Source organism: Anser cygnoides, chromosome 3 (assembly GCF_040182565.1).
Source record: "Anser cygnoides isolate HZ-2024a breed goose chromosome 3, Taihu_goose_T2T_genome, whole genome shotgun sequence".
Taxonomy (NCBI): Eukaryota; Metazoa; Chordata; class Aves; order Anseriformes; family Anatidae; genus Anser; species Anser cygnoides.
Window position 1 is genome coordinate 29,126,502 of NC_089875.1, and position 19,960 is coordinate 29,146,461.

General features: G+C 45.0%; 1 non-coding gene across 2 annotated transcripts; it reads left to right on the forward strand.

Moving 5' to 3' along the window:
• The first annotated feature begins 166 nt into the window (after positions 1 to 166).
• On the forward strand, positions 167 to 9,503 carry LOC125182034 (uncharacterized). Of its 2 annotated transcripts, none has more exons than XR_010830166.1 (5): positions 167 to 1,252; positions 1,670 to 1,839; positions 1,935 to 3,881; positions 7,767 to 7,947; positions 8,614 to 9,503. It is a non-coding gene; the product is annotated as an uncharacterized protein (transcript). The 2 variants fall into 2 exon arrangements; XR_010830165.1 differs by having other exon boundaries at positions 9,321 to 9,503.
• Positions 9,504 to 19,960: the final 10,457 nt, after the last annotated feature.

The window sequence follows — 19,960 nt, forward strand, 5'->3', positions numbered from 1 at the left end:
CTCCCCCTTTTTTTTAATAATATTATTCTAAGCTGGCATGAAAAGTGATTATCCGCGCTGTGATTGGTCCGGTTATCTGACCCGGGGACTGCCAGGAGAAGACAATAGTTTTAGTCAAATTATTTGCCATGGTGACGCTGTCAATCAGGGGTAACCCGATCTGTTTTGAGGTGGCTCCCCGGCTGGCTTGACAGATTGCTCAGATCCACTCAGAGGCGGCCCTGCGAGCTGAGATATTAGCTAGCGAGGGAGAAATTGTCGCCGTGATTGACGCTGCGGGCACCCACCGGCAGCGGGGGAGCGGGGAGCCGCCGCCCCGTCGGGGCCCCGCCGGTCCCGTCGGGGGGAACCCCCTGGCCCCGGCCCTCGCGGCGAGTTCCCTGCTACAGGCGCTGCCTCGCCCCCTCCCCAGCGCCCAGCAGCAACTGGCGGCGAGCTTTCTGGGGAAGGGGCCTCCCGCGTACAATAGGGACCCTGTTCCCACCTGGGATCCCGTTACAGGCCGGCCGTACCTGCCCGGAGCGGGGACCGGCTGCCGGTAGGGCCCGAGCCGTGCCCGCCTGGCCCCGCCGCTCGCCTCTCCCCGCCGGACCCCGGCGTCGGTTTTTGCTCCGCTTCCAGCCCTGTGCTGGGGTGCTGCGCCCCGGGGGACACGCGTAAAAGTCGGGGACACTCGGCGTGACCGCGCGGCCCCTTGTCACCCCCTGTTCTTTCCCGTCCCCTCGGTGTGGACGAAGCGAGAGCCGGCTTCCCCTGGGGAAGCGCCCTCGGGGGTCGGCTGCAGGCGCCGGGGGGAGCCCAGGTGAAAGCGCTCGGGGGTGCCCCTCGGATGCTCCCCGCCGCCGTGCGTGGCCCCAGGGCTGATTTCACGGCCCGAAATGTTCTGTTTTGGGGGAGAAATAACACAACTGCCAGCAAGCTCTTCCGACGCCATTTGCAGCCCCACCAGCACGGCTCTGCCGTCGTGCGCTCCCACCTTTCTGACAGCCCGCCAGCTGCTCTCCTGCGCCTCCGGGGCTCGGTGAGGCCTCGGAAGCCCCGGCCACGACTCCCCGCCCCGCAGCCCGACCCTCCGGAGCCCCCGGGCCCTGCGGAGCGGCCGGGCCGGGGGCTGGCAAGGCCGAGGAGCGGCGGGCGAAGCCCCCCGGGGGAGGGAGCCGGGCCCGAAGGGGGGCAGAGGCTCCGCCGCGGCCAGAGCCCGGCCCGTCGGGGCGCCTGTGCGCACCCACCGGCTGCGTGCGGAGTTTTTCGGGTGAGCTCCGTTTCGGAAGCCCGGTGCCTGCCTACCTGTGCGAGCCTCTTTGCAGCCGTGCAGAAGCCGTGGGAAGCGGGCGGCCACCGCCTCGGCTCGCCCGGGGGCGCAGAGCAAAGCGGGGGCTTCCTCTGCAGGGCATTCGTTTCCAACGAATTTGGGAACGTCGGTGGCGGGTCCGTAAAGCCCCCGTGCTCCAGGCTCCCTCCCCTCCGAGCAGAATTAGCACTCGGCCGCTCAGCGCCTTGCCGCTGGCCGATTCCTGCGGGATTCAAAGCGTGCTTGTTTGGAAACGATCACGTCCCACTCTCCGCGCTTCCCGCTCAGCCGCAGCGGAGGATGGGGCGCAGCTGGGGCCGCAGCGGACGGCCGCGGGGTGGGAGAGAGGATCCGCTTTAAAAATGTTCCTCCGAACAGACACGGCGAGGGAAGCACAGATCCCGTCTCCTACCCCCGGGAAGCACGGATCCCCTCTCCCATCCCCGACCTCTGCGCTCACTCCGGGCGTCTTTCGGAAGGGAGAATCCGGCTCCGTCCCGCTCCCCTCGGCGGCCGGGGCCGTGGCAAAAGACAAAAGAGCTGCTGAGGTCTGGGCTCCCCTCCCGCCTCCGTGCTACCGCGCTCTGTCGCTGCACGTTTATCGGGGATCTACCTGACTCCGCTTCCTCTCCTTCTATCTCAGAACCACAGCGGCGGAGGCTGAATGGGAGCAGCTGTTCGCCCTAGCCGGAAAGGAGATGTCAAAACCTGTTGCGTGGACGGAGCTCTGAGAAAGTCTCTTCTTAGCTCCCTAAAATGTGAGTACGGACCCTACACGCAAGCCCCTCCGCAGACGCTTTCACTTTGGGCGGCGGTGGCCGGGCGGCGTGTGTCGCCGCTTCCCAGAGCGACTGCAAATTAGGGGCAGCTGGATCCCAATGCTCTGTAACTGCTTTTAACTTTGGGGCAAGAAAAGTCTTCCTATTAGTGCTATAAGAGGGAGCAGATAGTGGCTGCGGAGCCCCGGCACGGGGCGAGTCAAGTTGCGGGGGAATCAAACGATCAGGCGACTAGCTTTTCTGGCATGTGCAAAAGAGCTCGTTCACTGCAGTTATGTTTCAGAGCAAGAGGCAATCGTCTGGTAACGTTTGCCCCAGGTCCGACGGGAACGTTTTCCGGGGTGTCTTCGTGCAGCCGCAGCCAAAGGCTTTTCTGGGCTGCCCCAAACTTGCGCCCGGCGCTGCTGGCGCCCGGCCCCGCCGTGCCCGGCGCAGGAGCCCCGGGTTCATCCCAGTCCCGGCCGGGGAAGCGGTGTGACTGTCCGCAGGGCACCCTCAGCAGAGGTCTGGCCCCTCCGGGAAGTCGCTGCCGAGCACCAGGCAACGTGCGGGACCGGCAGCGTCACCGCAAAAGGCTGTGAAATAGGAGGAAAATAAAAAAGTCGTTTTTTCTCTCGTAACGCTCCCGTTATTAACCAGGGCGAGGACTTGCTGAGGGAAGGGGGGGCTGAGCGTGTCGCTTCCTGGGAACTTTTCATTGCACGTTACTGCCTTGTGTCCATAAATGAGTGCCAGGACAACGCTGCGGTTATCTGAGAATCTCCCTCTCGGCGGTGCCTCCACCGTCTCCTTCGAGACAGCAGCCTGCACGGGAGGCTGCGGGCCCGCACCGCTTCCGTGACAGAGCAACTGAGCCTCCCAGCCTCCTGCCTGCAGCCTTCCCCGCGTCCCCCCGACTGCGGCCCCTGTGCCCCCCTCCCATGCCCCGCAGCTTATCCCTTTCACACAGGCATAAACACCTCCGGCTGTGCTTGGGGGGCACCGGGGGAGGCAGGAGGCAGAGCGGTGGCTGTGGCGATGGCAAGCCCCCACGACACGCATGACACTCACGCTCCTGCCGTCGGCCTCAGCTCCCTGCGTGGGGACGGAGGGAGGGAGACGGAGGCTGTCGGTGAGACGCTTTTCTCGGCGCTGGTAGCGAGCAAATGACAAACCCCACAATCCCCACCTCTTGCCCACACGTGCCCACTACTGCGGCAGGGACTGTAGGGAGAGCAAGCGACAAACAATTCCAAGTTTTCGTTTATTTCCTTTTTTCATTTTTTCCTTTTTTTTTTTTTTTGGAGGGGGGGGGAAAGGGGTTTGAACACAATATGCCTTCCCTTTAAAACCAGGCGACTTTGACGTGGACGAAACCCTCCAGCAGTTGACCTGCTCTTCCTGCTATCTTTTTTATAAATCGTAAAGACCCTTGCCAGGATCCCAGGCCTGCGTGTCGTGTCCGTTCCCCCTCCTCTTTCACCCCCTCCCTTCCCGGGCACCCCATCGCACACGTTTCGGGCCCCACGGCGGCAGTTTGCAGCCCCCCTCCCCACCCCCGTGCGCTTTATTCCCGCGTGTATTGAATTCAGCGTTTTGTTTCAAAACAAAACGAGCTCTGGCCCATCGCAGATGGCACGTAGAGAGCCCGAGATCCTGCCCCGACTGAAAATGAAAACATGACCGGGATCACCGCGAATAACGAAATTAAGACAAACAACAATAGCTTGTTGTTCTGTGATTTGGGGCGAGAGGAGTAACTGGAAGCTTTTTGCAGCGAGCTGCGCGCTGTTCCTCGGGGGGAGCCGCCGAGGATGCCAGCTATGTAGCGGGTAACTCGATTATGCTAAGAGAGGGGCCGGGCGGGGCGGGGGCGCCGGGGTGCCCGGGCGGGGGGTCCCGAGCAGCGGCTGCGCATTTTTCAGGGAGATGGACGGCTTCGGAGGGCTGTCCGAGGGGGTCTCGGGGGACCTTGCGGCTCCGTGCCCCCCTCTCAAGGCTCTGCAGCCTCCCGTGCTCCCCACAAACCCTACAGCCGCCCCCCCCGCCGGCCCGCTACCTTCGCATTACCCCTTCTCGATCTCGGGCGGGGGGCTCAGGGTTTAGCTTCCTTCACCCTCACCCCCAGCACCAACATTAATTTGGGGTTCTCCCCCCACCCCACAGCCAGGCTCCGGTCCCGCGGCGGTGGGACACCCGTCGGGGGGCGGCCGGAGCCCAGCCAGCCCTCGCCCCGCTGCCGGCCGCGGGCAGCGCCTCGGATGCTCCGCGGCACGGGGGGAGTGAGCGGAGAGCTTTACAGACAAGACAACAACAACAACAAAAGGCACATATGGTTAAAATAAGGAGAGGGAGCTTTCCGCCTTAGGGGATTGGCAATAACTAGCCAGAAATGCAGGGCACTGCGTCCAAAGTTCTGGTGGGCTTCTGCAGGATTGACAATTTAAATCACACTACAAGCATCAATTTGACAATATTTGTAAACTTCTTGTTTCCAGGGATCTTCTTGATCAGAGATAGACCAGGTTGGTATGAGCTCGAGCCACGAAGGTCTTTTTTTTTTTTTTCCTCCTCCTTTCCCCTCTTCCGAGTTGATGAATAGCGATCAGGTTTCTTTTAATGGCTGCCCCCTATTCTCACAGCCTCCCACAACTAACCCAAGAGCCTGTTTCCTCGACCTCAGTTAATTCCACTGATTATTCCAAGATGATGAGGAAAAGCACGAAGATTGTTCGCTGCTCCTACTGATTCAAGGCATTTTTGTTACCATCTCCATCCCTGGCTCACGGGGATGTAACCGGGGAGTATTTTTAGGAACAGGCCGCCCTTCCTATCCTTCTCCCCTCCCTCCCCAAGCAGCTGACATCTTCAGGGCCTTGGCCGTGCCTGTCCCCCGCTTGGTGGCCGTGCGACCCCCGCCCTCGGGCTGGGGGACCCCTGGGGCTTGGGGAGGGTCGGGGCACTTCTGGGCGGGGGTCGGGGCGCCGGGAGGGCGTCGCCCCGAGGGAAACAGACCCCGAGCCGCCTCCTGCCATGCCAGTGGGATTTTCGGCTCCCCTATCCGAAGCAAACCGGCCCCCGAACCCGGGCGGCGTCGAGGCCGTCCCCGGAGGGCCGGAGGGGGAGATCCGCTCCGAGAAATCTCACTAGAGGGCTCTAAGGCTCAGCTCCCAGCGCTGCCGAGAGGAAGCAGGGCTTCGTCCTTGCTGTCCCGCCGGCTTCCGGACGAGCGGCTGCAGGAGCCTAAAACCGCCCCCGCGCCGTCCCCCAGGTGGCTCACGCACGTCGCGGCCACGGCCAGAAATCCTCCGTGGTCTTCTCCTCCTGCCCTGCCCCACCACGGGCCGGTGTACCCCCCATCGAGCACAGCGGTCCCGGGAGGTCCCAGGGGGTCCCACCCTCTCCCGCACCTCTCGCACGGCAAAAGCGAGACGAGCAGTCCCCAGAGCATCCCCCACTCCCATCTTACAGTTGCCCCCCGACACAGGTATCCTCGGCAAGGATCGGGGAGCTAGCAGTATTTATGGACGTGTGGGATTTTATTTTCACCGCAGGAAGACCTTGCGTGAGTCTTCTTGCGTGCCTTCTTCCGTAGTCTACTGAGCAGTGTGCCCATAAACACACCTACCGGTCAGATACTGCAGCACTGGGACAAGCTGAAATGTAAGGTAGTGATAGCAAGTAATGCCCACAGATATATTAGTGTCAAAGAACACTAACTGACTTACCTGAAATCTGTTTTCGCTGGGGATTTCTTTCCCATTTTAAATAATTTCTATAATTTGCCGTTGTGAATAAATAAAACTAAATAAGACTCTATCAGTTAAAACCAGAATAATTATTATGTGCAAGGGAAAAACTTCATAAAATGTCATGTGTTCAATTTGTTTTAACTCCCCAAAATTTTTTAAGGAGTAAGAACATGCATTATTTACAGAAATTAGGAAGTGCAAGTTCGTTTTTCAGTTTTCGTTCTCTCAGAAGCTTTGTACACAGACAAAACTACAAGGAAAAGCTTTGTGGGAAGTTAGACAGATTAGATAACTTAACAGCATTTTAAAGCCGATCCACTTTCCAGTGGAAAATTTGCTACTTCTGAACTTGTGAAAATGTTCTGTATTTTCCTCCTGGATTGACTAAGCCTCCTCTTTCTTGGATTAATTCTGTCTCTGCCCTTTATTGTCTTCTCCCCTTTATTTCAGAGGTTCTTGAACCAGTTCAAGTGCACCGTGGACCTTTTAATTCCCAGAAATGTTATGTAATTTAAACAGACCTGGTGTCCTATTTCATTCCATCTTTTTATAGTGTTTTTTTTTTTTTTTTTTTGGTCATCAGTTTTATCTTTGTTCTAAACAGAGACTTTAAGACTAGTCTTGTATTGACTTGGTTGATTATTTAACATGCAGAAAAGGCCAGTCCAGTGAATGCTGAATTGTTTTCAGGCAGTTAAGCTACTAAAGCAGGAAAGGCTAAGGCTCTGTAACTTGCTGGTTAAGAAATCATCTTCTACTCAGCTGCTATACCCTTTTCTATTTTCTTCAACAGCCTAGTCGTTTGTGCATGGTCGGGTGTGTGATGGTACAGCCTCTCCCCTGGAAGCAGATACCAGCAGCAGTGGACACCACCACTGCATACTGCATGGAGGGGCATAAGCTTGAGTGTCACGTTTGACTGCCAGCATGCTCCCAGGCACGGCGTTGGCTGTGATCTCTCTACAGCAGTGGCTGGGGGTGCCGTGCCCATCACTGATTGTTTCCAAGCTGCTGTCTGCACTAGATTGTACCTGGTTTGGCTCCCTCTATCCCATGCTATTCCAGTCCTCCAACACTATCCCAAGAATCTCTGCAGTCCCAAGTACTCCTCCATGCCCTCAGTCCACACTCTAACAGTGCTTCATGCTATTAAAATATCACTTGAACAATTTACATTGCACCATTTATATTATCTCTAATACTCAGAACTAAAACCCCACAGGAAATAATATATATTTTTCAAACCACAGAGGCACTACTTGGAATTCAAATACCAAGTGACCTGGTCTGAGGGCCAGAGAATTGTTCCTAGCCATGTTTCACTTATCAATAGGGATACATTTTAACCATCTTTGCAAGAAGGGACTTATTGAGTCCCACTTTCTTAAGACTCCTTATTTTTTCATTCTTCTAACAGAGTTTAATTAGTGCTTAAGTCATTTCCAGTAGTTTCATTCTCTCCATAAGTTGCAGAGGAAGACCAGATATTTAATGTAGGGCTAAAGATTTCACCGAGTGACAGAGAGTTGCAAAGCATGGGATTCTTGTATAACTACCTCTTAATTTTTGTATATCTGCTACCTTCTACAGCCAGAAAACAATCAGAAAAATATTTGTTACAGTGTGTGTATATATATATATATACATATATGTGTATGTTTATGTGTATTTATATATGTCTAACTGTTTTAATTAAGATTTGTTTAATTTTACTTCAGGGAAAAACTGAGATTGTCATTTTAAAAAATTCTAAACAGTAGAATAACCACATCATAGTAATTTAACCTGATAAACATTTCCTTAATTATGAGGTCCTGTTGGTTTCAGTCACATAAGAGATCTGGTGGAAGAAAGGAATAGAACATGAGATAAACTGGACAAATCCCAGGAAGAATTTTACAGACTAAAAGGATTTTTCTTTCCTCTTTTTTATTTTATTTATTTATTTCTTTTCTCTCTGATCAGCATTCTGAAACAAATACACTTTTGGATGAGGGTGTTATGTTCATGTTTATTTTCAAGTGGAAGAAGGTTGGCAGCAGCATTTGGCATGCAAGGAAGGAGTCTGGGATCTGGGCCTTATAGTCATCGTAAAGAAGTGAACTTCAGCTTCCAAGAAGAGAAGAAAGTAAAGAGGTATAATTGGGTGAGTTACTTGAGTTATGATGTGGAAGCTAGAGTGTAATAAGCATGTTTAATGTACATAAGGGAAGGAAAAGTGCTCCGTGCCAGATTGGATGCCAGACTTCTGGCTGGCAGAGGTGAACAAGCAGTATGAATTCAATAAGGAGAGGGCTGTGCCTGAAGATGGTTCTCCTAACTCATCGAACTGCTCTTTGAGACATTTGACTAGAGAGAACAGAAATGGGACCATTAGTGTAATGGTCAGAACAAAAAGAATAAACAGACTGCAAAACAAAAGAAGCAAACACAGTCCCAGTGACATCCCAGAGGAGGCTGTAGATACCACAAATGATCCTGGGACTGCTGGAGGCCAGCCCAGGCTGGCTGCAGTGGTCTCTGGCCTTAAATGGGATGAAGTCTTCAGCTGGGTGAGAGACTCCTGGAGGGATGGGAGAGGATGAATTCAGTCCATAAAACATCTCTTTTCTCTACAGCTGCAGAAAGTATGAGGAAGCTACATCATGGGGGAAAGTTTCAGATAGGGAGAGTTCAAGGAGAAAGAGTGTGCCTGTGATCACCTCAAAATCCTCTGTGGCCAGGAGCTACAAACAGGGAGGGAGGAGTCAGGAGCATTTTTATTTTCACAGATTAATTTTTAAAGGCAATAGTCATGTTTTTTTTCCTCTAGCTGAAAAAGGATCTGCACATCTCTATTGGATCAATAAGCCATGGCCAACTCCAAGACAGAAGTGTGCAATATAAATGTAAAGCACTATAATTATTTTCAAGTAATTAGAGAGCTTGTACTTTGCTTCACATTCTCGGGAAATTTGTCTAGGTGTTTCAAACTCAATTGACCAAAGCCTTTATGCTGATTCAGTAATCTACCTCTCAAAGAAATCTGAGACCATCGATGGACCCCATTTCCATCCTGTTAAAGATGCTTTGTATTTACCGTCATTAATTGTGCAATTTGTATTTGCGTAAAAAGTAATAGGGGAAATATCCCAAGTGTACAAAAGTTAATGGAAAGCACCACAACAGATCTGTGAGCTCTGGACTGAGATTCTGAAGAACTTGAAAGAGTAGGTGGAAAAAGAGGTTTTGGCATGAAAGAACTAGTAGAAGGGGGCTTACAAGAGAAAAAGTTTGAAATCTTCCAGTGGTGTTGAAGAACTTCCCTTGGGCATCTTCCAATTGGGCACCTGGCACACTGACTGACCATTTAGGATGGCACAAATCTTGGCAATATTGCAAGAGTAATATTTTCACGAGGAGGAACTGTTACAGAACAATGCAAAGTCACTTTGGTCTTCAATGTCAGGCAGGCATCTTAGGAAGATGAGTCACTTTATTATTAATTATGACTCTTTAAAAATGTTTCTCTTCCTTTAGGACAAGATGATGAACATTTATCTCTCTGGCTATGTCTCTTAGAGTAATCTGAAAGCATCAAAGAAATGCAAGATCTTGTTCCTGGTGTGTATTTCCTTTGGGCTAGTCTTTCAGGACTCCAAAAGGTGTTGAGATATGGTCGATATTATGCAACCTTCAACAATAAAGCAGATGTGCATTGTTCTTCTTCTTTTGAGAAGTCTTATTTTGATCTCTGGAGACCCATAATGTCATCCTCACTCAATCATTTTGAGCAGAAAGGGAACTTTTCCAAGGCACTATAGAAGCAGCAATGTTTAGATGATCATTATATGTAGAGTTTGATGAAGCAGGCACTTTTCTGCCATATGTTAAATAAACAACTGGTTGCTGTGTACTGTGTGGTGATGCAGGTTGATACTCTGCTGCTGAATAATATGATGTCATGTTAAGACTTCAACTATTTCCTTATATAGTCCTCAAGAAATAGGATTTTTTTTTCCCCATCTGAAAATTCACAGGCAAATATGCAACTGATCAAATCTTGCACAGATGCTAACACCCAGATGCGTGTGTTTCTGCGTGGAAGCAATCTATAGCTAGCAGAACTCTTGGATAGAGAAATCCAGTAAAAATACAGATTAGGCACACATAAGTTAAATATGTCTAACTAGTGTGCCAAGAATTTATAGTTTTATGAAATCTGTATTATGTACAGATCTCTCAATATTTTCTTCTAAAAAGTTTTCATTAGTGTTCAAAAGGGAGGATATAGATTTCTGTAATAATCAGAAGAACCATCTTATTTCATGTACAACAAACCCAAATAACCACATGACCTTTTTTCCTTGGCCTCCCCGTCTGTCCAAACTTCTATTAGAAGTTAGCACTTGAGTAATCCTATCTTTTAATAATAAACTATACAATAAAGCCATGCAATTTAACAATAATAATGAATAGTAAGTTGCATGCTGGGTGAAACTTTTTGAGTGAGACTGTCCAATATTTCCTGTGCTAAAATGCTTAGATTCATAACAGATATAGGAAGAAATGCAAACACAGGTATGTGTTTTCTTTTTTAAGTGAGAAAATACATACATGTGAGTAGACTCTTGTCTTGTTCAGCTTGATACACCTAATATCCTCAGTAAATTAGGAGGAACTATTTTAAAATAAAGGAACAACAGAAGATATCAGAGCAAATTCAGAGCTGAAACCCAGGGTTAATACTTGCAGGAATTCAAGCCTGCATTCCTTACAAAACTTCCATTTAACTTATCAGCCAGGGGAAAGAAAAGGAAAAATTTCTTTGTGTGTGCCTATGTATGTTGTATGCATATATACATTAAATATACATATGCACAAACGCATATATATGGTCTTAATCTTTTTATAAATAAGGCCTAGTCTTTGCATCTTCTCATTAAATTAATGGGATTTTTGCTAAAGTAAGAGTTCTGAATACGGTTGCATCAGACATATTTCTTTAACAAACAATGAAACATGCAGTAGAGTTGACAAAACACATTCTGTTGTTGTGGAGCTACTGAGCAATTGGAGCCAGCAAACAGGTACTGGAGGAAGGTGTCTGTTAATACATAATATGTTCTTTATCTGTGTGTAAAGTATATATATATATATAAATTGTCAACTTGTTTATTGAAAGGTTGGGTAGAAAGGTATATAAACGCAGATTGGATTTTCTACAATACCTTCACTGAGGGCTCAGATGAGTTTGGGTAATAGACCAAAGCAATACGATCATCTGAACTGATTTCTTATTAGAGAAAGGCCTTACAACCTTGCTCATGAAATCCCCCTTTGCTTGCTTCACTCCAACACGGTGTATTTTTCATGCACAGATGATCACTGACTGATCACATTACTTTCTGGGTATTTTCTGACTGCGGTTCAACCTCAGAAACAAAAAGGAGCAAAGGAAAGCTGACAAGTCCATTTGCTTTATGTGACTCCGCACTTCAGTCACACAAGAAAAGGCCTTGCCTTTTTAACCTGGGCAGCTGATGCCTGGATTTTCTCTTCATATGTATTCTCTAAAACTAAACTGTGGACTCGAGAGGAAACAAGCTTAATATACCATGTGCTTCCTATTTGTTGAAGGTATCAGTGCTAGAGCTCCCTTGGCATGCTAAAATGTGAACATTTTTACAGTGTAACAGATTATGGAAGCTGCTCTTGATAAATTCCAGTAACAGCATTTTACACTCCACGTGCTCCTTTCTGTGAATGACAGATTGCCATATTAGGTCTCTAAAGAAGTTCCTGACAAGGGTGATTCAGCACATGAAGAAAGTCGACCATGTGTCTAGCTCAGTGTCTCTATATTCCTTAATATATTTACTTGGGACTGCAATGTTGTTCTCTCCAGTGTACCAGAGTGGAGAGTTCAGCGTGAGACACTCCTTCAAACCATTAGGTCCTCTGCTGAAATAAATCTAAAAACAAGCATATGGATGTATTTACCTCTCCTCTGCCCCTGACTGATTCTAAAAATGTAAAGAAAAGATAAAGGTCACTGCATTTTTTCCTTTTGGCTGGACAGTAGGAAAAGGGACTATGGCAGATAGCCTTGGGTAGATGATGTGCTTGGTGGGAAGAAGGTTCTAGAGATTAAGCAACCTGCCTAGTAACTACTAGAAACCTTTATGTTGCAAATAGAACAACCAGGGCAATGTATCAACTGATGCTGTATTCTGAAGGTGGTTTTAGTAAAAGTCAGTTCAAAACCTTGCCCAGTAGGATTCTGCTGGGCATGGAAATCACCGCTGGTTTTCAGCGGATATTCAGTTTATTTTTCAATGGATATTCAGTGGAACTGATGGGAACAAAGTTTGAAGACATAAATATATAATTGTTTGTGATTAACTAAATACTTAAAACATGTATCATTAGATGTTAAGTGCTCTTTAAATACAGCACATAGATTTAGTTGTAAATACTGGAAGCATTGTGCCTGATTTAGAAACATTAAGAATAACCCAAGCATTTCTCTAATGCCCATTTATAACTTTGCTCAGATCTCTGTTTTGTGGTTTATTTTTCATCATTCAAGGTGAACGCATGAGATTCCATTTCAAGTTTTAACTTAATAGCTTCACTTAAGAAACAGGAGAAAAAGAATGTTGTATGAATTAAATGTCACATATGATTTGGCAAATCACTTTCAGGAATTCCATAAGGAAGAGCAGAAAAAAAATACACAGTTGCAGAGTTAGAAGCAACAATGAATAGTGTCGTTACCGTCTAAAAGCACACACTTTTCAGTCAGACTTGGCTGGTGAAATGTAGAAGCTTAATGTGGATTACACTTTTTAAATCTTTCAACATCAAAAAATAGAAGAGATGTAGTGTGTTTTTATTTCAGGGCACTTTGCATGCAATCTCAAGATAAATGTTAGAGACTGATTGTTTTTGTACCCGTGCCAAACATTGTCGTTAGGTATTGCTGTTTTGTTTCATCAGCCAGATGAACTTACACAGGGACATCGATCAGGTACCTACATTTAAAAGAACACACTGTCAAATTAGTGGATAGAAAGAGCACATTAGGAGAGAGAAATTATCTGGTGAAAGATTTAAAGACTGACTCACTTGTGTTTTGTTTCATTAAATGTGGGGTAGTCCCCTTTCATTTTCCATTTAGCACAAACATTCGCAGACTCCATTAAAATATCAGTTTTGTAACAAACTAGCTGGCTCAGGACACACATAAGCCTCCTTGGAAAAAGCACAGCTCCCCTTCTTACAGATTCTAGATGACTTTAAAATTTGGGGCCCTGAGCTGGGCAACCCCACTGGCTGTCTTGGAGTTCACCTGTGTACTCCTGTAGTTCACAGTGCTGCAAGGCCACCCGATGCGCTGCAGGGGGCTGGTGGCTGCTTCTCCAAATGGTTGGCATGAGGAGGGGGTGCACAGCCCTTGAAAGGACACAGAATATATTGTAGGACAACAAGCATGCATGCACAAAAGTAGGAAGACTGTCCAGCTATTGTTTTCCCCTCTTTCCTCCGAGATGCTCTTGGAACATAATCTTGATTCTCACACTTAGGGTCAAGGGAGCAGCTCGTGGTTATAATGGAGGGACGAGTAGCAGGTTGGAGAGTGGGGGCACACAGGAGTTAGGGCAGATCCAAAGGAGTAGAGAAAAGAAGAACAGGGATTAAAAAAAAAATTAGAACATATTACTGAGAGCATTTCATCTTTATTTTGGTAACACTGGATAATGTTGATATTTGTGTTGGCTAAAAGCCCTTGTTCTTCAAAAGAGTTTTTCAAAGATATTTTTTTGAAAAAAGCCGACAAAACAAACAAACAAAAAATCCCTAAGCCACTTGTATTCCATGTCTTTTAAGTCTTTGTCTTAGTGGCAATTTCTTAGTGTCTTTTTATCAAACACTTTTTTGTTATATACAGTTATTTCTAGACAGAAATAATTTCACTTTATCTTTCGTAACTTTATGATATCTGTATTTTTCTGTGTATGCATTTATACATATGTCCAGAACCCGGTGGATTCTGGAGCCCACCTCCATCCTACACAACAAGACCAGGCCACTGCAGGCTCAGGCAAGAACTACACAACTCAGGCACCTCTGTGCATTGTCATCTTGGTAGCAAGTGCTGAAAGGCTCTTCCTTATTCTTGTGAGAATCCCCCACGGCACAGTGTGTTGGAAGAAGCATTTAGCTGTAAATAGGGTCTTTCCCCACATGTGCATGCCTGTTTGCTGCTGTCTGAGTAGCAAGACATTATTGTTTTGTTGCAAAGCCATAGTTAAGGAGCACAACAAATCTTTAAGTGCTTCTGTTGCACCCCAAAGCTTGGTAGTACCCAGACAGTTGCCTCCCCAAAGCCAGACTTTACGGCTCAAACACACACGTTGTACAGAAAGTGCTCTGTATAAACTGTCAGCTTTGAAACCAAACACTTCCACACCTAGCCTACACTGTAAATCAAGCTTTGGTGCTACTTTCCAGTCAGCTCCATTACACAAGTAGTTTGATTTAATTCAAATGTTTTATGGCAGAGATGTATTTTAGTTAAAATGGTATATTTGCATGGAGTGGGGGATAAAACAGGACAATTTTATTCATGAAGTGAAAGGCTACAAGATGGTAAGAGACAGGTATAGGAGTGCAGGTGCAGTACCAAATCCCTACCTGGCTGTCTCAGTACCTTGGCTTGGTGCCTCGATTCCCTCATGTTCAGCTCTGCAGCAGCCCCACAATGTATCAGAACTTCCTTTGAAGGCTTTCACTTTTCATATAAAAAAAAAACCACAATTTCCATTAATGTATGCAAAATTTTGCCCTAGGTCTTCTGAGAGTGAAAAGAGCCAGCACCCAAGCCTACTGTGCCATCCTTGTTTCCCAGAAATAATCATTTGCCATTAAAATTATTAAAAAGAGTAAATGGCTGAGATGCATAACTTCAAAATTGAAGTATTTCCTTTGATTGTTTAAAAAACTCTGGTTTAATTTGAGTCATATATATTTTTTTCCTTTTACAATTTTGAATGCTGCATCTTACCATATGTGAAATGTTTCTTAAAGGTGTCAAAGTGACTTGTCATGGGTTTGGAATGAGAACTAAATTAAATGTCTATACTGTAGCATACTTATATAAATAATGAGATATTCCAGTATAAACCATTCATTTGGCAGTCATTTCTACATCAGCAACTACTAAGTGCTATAGAATTCCTGCCTAACTTTGACACATGCAAAGAAAATCAGGAAGGAAAATGTGTGTGTATGTGTGTATTTTATAGAAAAAGACAGCCTCTTGTATTCCATTGCCACAAAAGTATTTCTAACTTTTTTGGAAATAGTGCAAGAGGTTTAAGAAAATTCTCTGGATTCACAGCAGAATGCTGGAGCATTCAACTGCCTCAAACCACACTCCAAAATTTGTTTCCATAATTTAGAAACAGAGAGGGTGGAAATGGTTAACAAAGTCATTAATGAGTGCCAACAGTGATTTATTATGGGTGATATAGTTTCTTTGCTTTTAAGAAAAATATATTAAATAAAAATTCTTCATAAAATAAGAATTCTTTCCTATTGAATATTGCACAGAATTTGCTTTATTAGTGTATTATATCACCACATTGCCAGGTCTGGCATTTCTCATACAAATGATGTTTCAAAGTGCTAGCAAAGCTTGTGAACTGCAGTGCAAACCATGTTAGGAATAAAGCTTGTACAGAAAGACAACAGTAGCAAAGATCTTTTTTGCTGGTGTTCTGGAGATAGTTAACACCGTAGGACCCTTTTATTCTTCATAAGCTGCACAAGCTTGTGTCACTCTAGACTAACAATAATCAAAACTTGATACTGGATATTTAGATCCAATCCTTCCAACAGCCTAACTGCTTTAGGCCAGTTTTTAGGTTGCAAGTCTTTCTCATGCAGAGATACATGCAAACGTAATTTGAAAGAACTGATGGTCAGTGAACCTTGTTGTCTAGGTGGATTTTGTCTCAAGAAGCATCAGGTATCTGTTAAAATAGCATCCAGATTTGTCAGCAGCAGGCCTAGGGACTGACTCTGCACCTATTGAAGGGAGTGCTCCAGGTTCCCAGTCTGCCAGAGGCCCAAAGTGACCATGGACCTTTCTTACCAGTAGGGTTTGAAGGGTTTAAGTCTGTAACATGATGGTTGGGATGTGAGAGGGAACTTTTGCTGGCATCAGATATGGAGTAGCTGTCTATCCGTCTGTCCTTATATTTGCACATGATTCATCTTCAAAAACTCTCACCAATGCCTTGAATGATCCCTGAAATCTCTCAGGATTAAGAAATAAAAAACTCCAAACTATTCCAATATTTGTATATGCTGTGGTGACTTAGAAGATTAATATCATTTGGCAAATGATGGTGTCAAAGTTCATAAATGTAGCTAATGGGTATTCAGAATGTAGCTTTTCAAAGGCTGTTCCATGTTAATACAGAAGTGTTTCTAAGTAATTTATGGGCACAATACTGTTAGCTTCAAAACTATATTTAGTTATTTGAAATCACAGACTTTCAACAGATAACTTGATCTAGCATCGATCTTCATTTAATCATGCAAAATAAGACTGTTTTACATTTTTGTTGCAACCAATAGCTGAAGCTTACAGGCAGAAAGCAAAAGTTGTGCTACACTCTTTACAACCCCATTCTCAGTTTGTCATGAAGAGAAAAAGTCTGTCTATTTGTGGTGGAGTATGAGGAAAAGCAGAGCCCCAGCAAGGGTAACGGTGTGCCTCCACCACCCACTCATGATCTGGGTTACACCTATAGCATACAGAACTACATGATGGCAATGAACTTCCTCAGCAAAATATATGCCTGTCCTGTAATTCAGTATTTTTAAAGGTGTTTAGGCACCTTATTCTGTGTAATAGTATACAGGAAATTCAGGCTTCCCAAGATGAATCTAAAACATTAGTTACTGTTTCTTGCAGCCACATTGTTAGCCAGGCACCCCAGACCATTTGAGAGAGTAAGAACATGGAATTTGACTAGTTGTTAATCTGGACTCTAGAGGTATATTGGCAAAGAAAATATTCACTTCTTACATGCTCTTCAGCACCCTTCCAATAACAGCAGGATTTTTTTCCTTCCATCTGCTAGGGATAATTTACTGACAGCTTATTGCTCACTTGGCCATGGGTTGTGTAGATTTCATTAATTAAACATCTATTTCTGTAAAGATTTTAAACTTGTATGAGGCAACAAAATTGCTCTGAGCTTTTTGCTTAAAATCCTCTCTGACAAGCAGTCTCACTAAGTATTTCCTGAGCTAAACTCTGCTCATCTGGCTTAAGAATATGTATCAATAACTCAAGGGTACAAATGTGCCAAGGGGTTGCAATTATCCTCAAAACAAACACTGCAAAAAAAAAAAAAAGACTCAAGTTAAGTCATAGAAAAACATGATTAAGGCACTCCAATTTACCTTGTCCAATAGTGACTCTATTGAATAATGATATATTTATGATGAATGAATAGCAGAATTTGAAGCCTAATTTTTTAAAACTGCTTAGATTTTTTTTTTTCCTTAACAGTGTCATGACTCAGGGTGGAATTAAAACACAGCTAGAGCTATGTTGCACAATCATGTTTTAAGCAGATTCATCTCAGAGCATGATACATCCCACAGCCTCAGGGAAAAAGCCTTCTGAGCTCCTGCTGCCTATGCCTCACTAAATAAAATGCATGAACACAGCTAGTGCGACAGCTGTGGGAAGGACTGTTTCGGGGTACTGATGTGCTCAGAACCTCTGCTCCACCTTCACTTCTTCTGAAAATAGGCCAGATGGTTCCTGTTTCTGAGACTTTTGGGGTGAGAGATGAATGGGGAAAAGATGGATTATGTATTGGCTACTGGTTCCAGCACTGCAGAAGTGAAAGTCAATTAAAATTTGTTAGTTTATTACATAGTCATAGTATTTTTAATGTATTACACTCTGAAGACTTTTTCAAGTCCCAGAGCAATATTTTGATTTGTTCATTTGAAAAAAATGCAATCTAAGAATGTTCATGGAGATCTCATATTTTCTAGTGTTAGCATTTTTATTTTTATGCAGCCCTGCTTTCCCCCAACATTTTATTTCTCCATTATTTTTAACTAAGTTCTCACTGTATTTCAAGTACACTTAAAGTATAGAAATGGCAAAAACTGCTTGCCAAGACTGGTCAAGATGTCACAGAGATACGAAGTCCCACATCCTCCCACACTCCATGTCTAAACTATTGTATTTTCCATCCAACACATGCAGACGCACACACACATTCAAACACTCATGAACTATGTAACATGCTGACAAGTTCTTAAATTAATAAAACAGATATTTAGAATAGAATAGAATAGAATAGAATAGAATAGAATAGAATAGAATAGAATAGAATAGAATAAAATAGAATAGAATAGAATGGTGTGGCATTGCGTGGTGTCACGTGGCATGGCTTGATGTGGTGTGGCATAGCATAGACTAGTTCAGTTAGAAAGGATCTGATCTCATTGAGTCCAACTGCCTGGCAAACTTCAGGGCTAAGCAAAAGTTAAAGTATGTTATTAAGGGCATTATCCAAATCTCTCTTGAACACTGACAACACTTATTAAACAGCAACAGCTACCCTGGTTTCCCCTTGGCTCTTAATATATTTCATAGTGCCACTTAGAAAATAGTGGTGGTGTCAGATTTTCAGTGCCAGAAGAACAGAAGAAGAGGCTCAGAGTAAAAAGAAATGTGGCTGGGGTTGCAGAGCTGGCTTGGACAGTGGGACAAAACTTTCTGTACTGGACACTATATGGTGATGATATCCCCTTTGGGAGATTTTTGTTTGTTTGTTTTTCATACTACAGAAGTACTCTAAGCCCTTGCCTCAGATGCTGAGAGCTTTCTGAGTCCTCTCAGGATCATCCCTCACCTCTTAGGTAGACCTTAGAGAAGTTTACCATACAGAAATGCAAACTTACATCCCCACCACTCAAAACTCCTTGAATGGGAGCCAAATGATGTGCGATCATGAGAAAGAGAAACTGATCCATAGCTATAGTCAGCGTATGCTCCAAGATCACTTCTACACACAAATATTTACTTCCAAGAGACGCGGAGATATACATTCTGCAAGACATCAAATTACTTTCCAGTACTTGTAATCACCCGATCAGTGTTGTTGATCTGATAGCTGCCTGAAGTATAGGTTACAAAGAGTTATCACACTTTTCTGGCAGCACTGAGTGGAGGGAAAAAGCAGTAAGAGAAATGATCTATAGTCCTCAATTGCACGAACTTGGAATGGTAGATAAGAGGCAGATCCATTATTTCCATCTGCAGAAGGCAGCCATCTTATATCTCCATGATCTTTACTGCAGATAAAGGTGAAGTAAATCTCTTGCCTTACAGAAAGCTCTCTGTCCCCTTGGTTCTGAGCATAAGCTCCCCTGGCAGCGTAACAGGCACTATATTGAAAAAGCAGACTTTTATTAATGCCTCCCAAAGAGAATATGCATTTAATCATATGCTTCATTTTAAGTTTGTGCCTGAACTTCAATCACTTTCTAAGTTTGAATGTTAATGAAAATGCTTTGTGGGACCAAGCCAGTAATTCATAAGCATATTTATAGCTATTATTTCCCAATTCACTCAATTTCCAACCAATTCTTATTGGCAAAGAGAGGCACAGGGTTTTCTGTCACAGCTAGATTTACACAACAACAAAGGTCTCCCTTCAGTTCCTCTCCAATAGGTTTGGATTGATTAACTATGCTACTATTTATATTTCCTTACCTGCCAAGTATATGGCAATGCAGAAATAGGAAAAATTATCTCGATGTGAACATGCGGACAGCAAAGAATGCCAGAACAAATATCATCCCTGAATATGTAATAATTCCCATTTCATTTTGTTTCAGGACACTAGAATTTAAGATGCATCTCCCAGACAAACAAAGAAAACGCCAGTTTCTAGTTCAAATTGGCTATTTCTTAAGAAAATACTTTGAACACATTTACCAGAAAACAGTTTTGCTTGAAAAGTAAATTACACCATTTTATTTTTTCCCCCAGCAGGGTCGGATTTGACCAAGGGGAAACGAACAGTGCATTTTCAGAAAGGTAAGTAAGGCCAGCGAAGACAGGATATTTT